We start from the raw sequence: 6,000 nt of genomic DNA, 5'->3' as shown, positions 1-6,000 counted from the left end.
GTCAGTGCTGCCGTTTAAAGCAGCAGTCGGGTACCACGGAGCACCCGATGAGGGGTACGGGATGATAGGTACGGTACATGAATGGACCCATTTCGGCTCCGGTAGAATGTAACTGATGCATCCGATTGGATAGACGACACCAAAACAACTGGCTTGACGTCACTGAAAAGGTTGAAGCATCTGTTTGAAAATTCAGTAGCATGTCAAAGTGGATTTATTTTTTTAAATTACAGGTGACAGACTAATTTCTTTCAGTGAGATTGACTTGGGAAAAACAAGAGTTCCTTCAGACGTAGGCCTGAAACAAGTACTTTTTATTAAATGCCCTTAAAGTATTATTTAACATTCATTTGTTCATTGTTTAATGTATTGATTCATAACATTATTTGTTCAATCATTCAGTGACTTCTACTAAAATAGACCACTTATTGGTGATAAGATGCTGTATATGAGACAGTTTAGCCAATAAGATTACCGCCGTGAATTTAAATAAGCGTAAAATGCATTTGATTAAATTAATGAATGTTCGGACTGTTCAGGTATTACACATTAAGAAAGTTACAGAGTTGAAAAAGTTACAAAGTTGAAAAAGTACCATTCGGAATGTCCCTGTACTTACTGTAAGTCGCTCTGGATAAGAGCGTCTGCTAAATGACTAAATGTAAATGTAGTGTGTAATACAAAAATATTTTCTGTAGAATATTTTTGACAGTGTCTTGTTATTCTGTCGACATGTATTGACTTACACTGCTGACTTTTACAAAGCCTTTAAATTTAGAGTAATGATTGATTCACAAGATGATTTCATTCAATATTCAGAGCTGTGTGGCAACATTAATCAGGGCCAGGGCTACATTCATTGGTCAAAACTCACATGACTCAGGGACCAATATTGGGCCCCTGTTGTAGCCTTCTGATGGATGTGATGGCTGGTGGCTGAGATAATAAGGGAATGGAGGAGTTATATCACACTGAGAAAATATGGGTTCTTCTTCTATACTTGCTGAAAATGAGCATTTGGGGAGCAATAAAGCAAAGCGTGAACCCAATTACCCATATGTCTTAGAGCTGTGGCACCAACACATTTTGTTTGAGCAAAATTACATTCAGAAAGAGCGCTCTCATATTTGTCCAGGGTTTTTCCTCAGACCATGTTTATCATTGACTTATGACAGGGATTTTTCTGGTGCAGTAGCCTATTGCAATTTATTGTAAATTATACAGCCTAGCATACACAAAAAGATATGTCGTCATTTTACTGTGATCGAACCTTTAATCATTCAGATCACTTGCTCCTTCATGATGAATGCGTCTAGTCTCTAACTGATCAACGTCGATGGAACTGTCCAAGGTCCTCAATAAAGTTAGTTCAGGTCTCCGTTACCTCCCCTTTAAATAATTTCTTCAACACAAGATCGCAATGCGCACTTGTTTCTGATTGGACATAGGCTTCTCACGTGACACATTGTACACGTTTGCAGGAAGCAAAGTTAAAAGAAACGCTATTGCAGTCTAGTTAAATCATTTGCCTAATGATTGTTCTTCATGTATGTCATGAGTAAATTCGGCACAGTATATGCCGCAGTCGATTCAAGGCATTAAAATAGATGTTGGCTGTGTTCTTTAAGTAGAAGATCCTTGTTGAACATGCCTGCAGTGTGTATGCGTGTCAGGACTTTCCTTTGCTGTGTAGTTTAGCCAGCTTTAAAATGTCTTAGTGAATGCGTGGTCAACTGCTCTCGTAGAAAGCATCAAAAATGCACGCAATGTTTCCTACACTTTCACGTTGAGACTGAACACGTTTTTGTAGTAGAATTTAACTTTATTCTCCGGCTATTAGGAAAAGGGCGGTCTCCAAACAAAACATGGTGTCAAACACGGGTAACTTAACCCCTGAAAAGCACGTGTTCATCCAATGTCAACCCCAGCGCAATATGAACACGATTTGTAAGTTGCTACATTTGAAGTTAATGTCTCACGTATTCTCCGTGAGACTCAAGCATTTCAGCCATTTCTCACGCTCACGCAGCACCTTGTATTTCTCACGCTGACAAGTGCGTTCACACTGCAGCATTTTTTTACGCTCTGCACCGCTGGCCTTCCCACAGTGCACCACGCTCGGGGGCGTGTTAGACAAGTTAATACAGAGTTGTAGTTCTCTATAGTCACTGTTGTAGTTAGTGTAAAACGGTGTCATGGACAAGTGTGTAGAATTGGGTTAATGTACTTACAATATCGATCATTATTGATATAAATATAGGTGCTCCTGTCTCGATCAAAATACAGCTTTTACACGGCATGATGCAAGGAATCAGATACGCTGACTAGATGTTGCATGATCTTGTCAACTAAGCTATACAGCACTTCATACATTTTTACAGTAACATTTGCTACAGTAGGTTATGGCCACTACACATTTACTGTGTGGCTAGCGAGTGACTGCCAACCAGCATTTCAACGTTGAATGTCAATCGTGTGCCGGGTGAACTAGACTACCTAGACCAGGGGTGTCCAATCCTGGTCCTCGAGGGCCACTGTCCTGCATGTTTAGATGTTTCCCGGCTCCAGCACACCTGTTTCAAATGACTGGGTCGTTATCAAGTTTTGTGGAAGCCGGGTAATGACCATTCATGCCCTACGCGAGCGTCAACCAAGCCCCCACCCCTCGCCCCTCGGCTTGAAGCAACGGCCCCGGTGGATGTAGGTGGTATTGCATGTACGGTTAGGTTTCTGACTCTTCCGGTCGTTTTTTATTCTATTAACTCCATTCAACATTTACAAAACTATCTCCCCCAATAATAGTTTGATTCTCGAACCTGGCTCATACAACTAACTTTTTCATGGAATAATCTTTCCCGATTTTTGCTAAATTTGAAACCAATCCGAAATGGGTAAACTAGCAACCCCATTTATTTGCTTAGTCAATGAAAGTTTCCTGCAAATGTGCTGGCGGATACTAACAGGGCACGAGCACAAAAGTTCACATTGGCCGATAGCCGATTTACATGAGCTCTCGGAGCTAGGGAAAAAAGAGCCACTGTTTAAAGTTAGCCAGGAAGACACGGAAGTGGAAAGATGGCCGCGTCCAGTCTCGCGATCTCGCTTGCCTCACTGCGCCACTGAGCACTTTTCATAGAAATGAATGGGGACGCCATCTTGGAAGACAAAAGTAGCTTACTCTAGTTATATTAACTCTATGGCGTCAACGCTCCGCTCGCTTTCCCACAATGCCCTGCGCGAGCGTCAACGCCTGGTTTAATTGAAATGAATTGGAAGCCAACGCTCCGCTGCGGTGTGAACGCATCATAAGGGATAACTTGTCCCGCAATATACAATTTATGGACCAAGCGCAGGCATACTGAGGAAAGACGTCTGCCAAGATGATATTTGTCTCGAGTTAAATGCCAATCAGAAAACAACCAGCACACGCACACACACACACATACACCCATCGGCCGCAGTAGCGGAGGGGGGTGGGGGCAGGGGCGCCGAAAACCCCGGGCCCCGCACCTGAGGGGGCAATCTATGTTTTTTTTCATAATTTCTCTTTGGCAACAAAACGTTGAATGTATCCATGGTAGACAATTTGATATATATAGACCAATTATTTGTTTGTAAACATTCGGGATGCGCGCGCAACGTGGTTGCAAAAAACCGGGAAAGGATAGCATTTTAAATGGCAAAAGGACCACATGGATAATACAAATAGTTTGATTTAAAAAGACCAAAAAGGTCGAGGAGGACAGCCTATAAGAGAGAAAGCGAATACCCATTGATCTGTCGCATCAGAATTTTGATTTGGGTCACGAAAGTCTTGAAATTTGAGTGAGAATGTCGCATGGTACAGACTGCATAGTTGAGCGGCAACCATGTCTTTACGTCATGTCACAAAGTTCATAATTTTACAGTTTTACAGTCAATTTTACATCTAAAAAGCCAAGCAGGGCAGCTTTCAAGAGATATGCGAATTCTGCTTTTAGCCAGCTGGTCCGATTATTTTTCTGATTTGTTTAAACTGGCAATCTGAGTGAGAATGCGTCCCCGTTACACTGTTGAAGTTAGACTCGCTCACTGGTAGTGTGCACAATGTTGTATTTCACTCCATTATACACCAGAAACGTCAGGGAGGACTGTCTAATGTAGATACGAGCCTGATGAAGATAGCCAGCATCTCGGATTTCTTTAACCGAGCCTGTTTCATTCGTCATTTGCCTGAGAAAGCGACCTCCGTTAGCCAGGCTAGTTTTGCCCGATCACTTGGTCAGGCTATTTAAGGGTATCGGGGTCAAGTGACTTTTGTGCATAGAAAAGTGAAACGTTAATTTATTTGTCCAAAGGCCAAGAGCCTTAAAAAGTTAATATCAAGCCCTGCAATCCAGTGGCCAGAGATATATGATGACCTGATTGACACTCCAAGTGTAATAGACCGGGGAGAAGTTCGTCTTATGCAACCGACATGCGCAATTGAGCCTGCTTGACAGTTGTGTGACGTAGGGTGATAATTGGTCTATAGGCCTACATTTTCTGAAACATTTTTGTCACCCCGATGCTGCTCAGAAAGTTGGAGCGCTTGCGGAGGACTATTCGGAGGATCTGTCTAAGGATGATGATGTGGTTGAGAAATTTGCTACATTTCGTAGGCTACTATGTACCGTGAGCTGAGCATGGAAAAACATGAACTAACGCCCGTATCAGATTCAAGACCCTGGTACTGACCTTCCGAGCAGTGAACGGGACTGCACCCGACTACATCAAGTCTCTCCTGCAGCCTCACACCCCCACCCGTCACCTACGGTCTTCTACAGACAACCGCATGGTGGTCCCACCGCTCAAGACCGCCCGGTCCCAACACAAGCTCTTCTCGTGCCTGGCCCCCCAATGGTGGAACCAGCTCCCCACCTCCATCAGAGACACTGACTGTCTCCCCACCTTCAAGAAAAGGCTCAAGATGCACTTATTCCGGGAGTACAACGGCACTTAGGAATGCTTGGCTGGACCTGATGTTAGTTTAATCCAGGATCACAATGACTCTTATTGAGAGACTTGTTGCTCTTGTAGGTTAGTTAAAACGAAGTTGTACTAGCTGTGAAATATTTTACTGTTGATTATTCTTCTACAGGTACAGTCTTGCACTTTTTGGGGTTCATCTTTTTTTTTTGTAAAACTGCATGCTCTTATGGGTCTTCCCTTTGGCACTTGTTTAGTTTTTCACAATGTATGCTTCATGTTTTGGCTGCTTGCAATGTTTGGGACTACCTCATTGTTATGATCAGTGACCTATACTCTTTTGTAAAGCTCTCTCTTGGAAGTCGCTTTGGACAAAAGCGTCTGCTAAATGCACAAATGTAAATGTAAATAAATGTAAATGCACACAGCATCCTACCATTTCTCATTGACAATGACATGGACCGTGCTTTCCCCAACCTTGCCATTCTTCATCGTATTTAGGCCTACTTGACAATTCCGATAAGCAGTGCTAAGGCAGAGAGGACTTTCAGCCGTCTGAAATTGATAGTTTCTTGCGATCAAGCAGGGGCGAATCTAGGTTCCGATTTTTTGGGGGGGCTAAGCCCCTAGATAAAACCTGTGACCTTTTTTTTCCTGTGACCCAGCAAAACTAGGGGGGTCTGGGGGCATGTTCCCCAGGAGACATCATGTTCCCCAGGAGACATTCAAAAAAAAATCCTTTTAAATAGGGTCCTCTTGTGGGTTTTAGGAAAATAAATTAACAAATTTAGATGTAAAATATGAATTGGGTGGCTAATGAAAGGTTTGAGGGGGCTCCATAAATAATGTGTTTTGACCTGTGTGTACGCTATGAGTTTGCTGGTTTTGAATATCCCAATACATGTCAGTTTGGAAAAGAAAATGATTAAAGTCTAATGGAATTTTAGTTCAATTGTAGCATGCCGGCTGTAGGTGGCCGTCACAAGTGTGTGTTGCGCACTCATTTTTTTTCATGGGAGCTTGGTTCGCACGTGTAGCTTGACCCAAATTGTT

Source organism: Hypomesus transpacificus, chromosome 22, assembly GCF_021917145.1.
Source record: "Hypomesus transpacificus isolate Combined female chromosome 22, fHypTra1, whole genome shotgun sequence".
In the NCBI taxonomy this organism is placed as follows: domain Eukaryota; kingdom Metazoa; phylum Chordata; class Actinopteri; order Osmeriformes; family Osmeridae; genus Hypomesus; species Hypomesus transpacificus.
Note: the sequence above shows the minus strand (reverse complement) of the source record.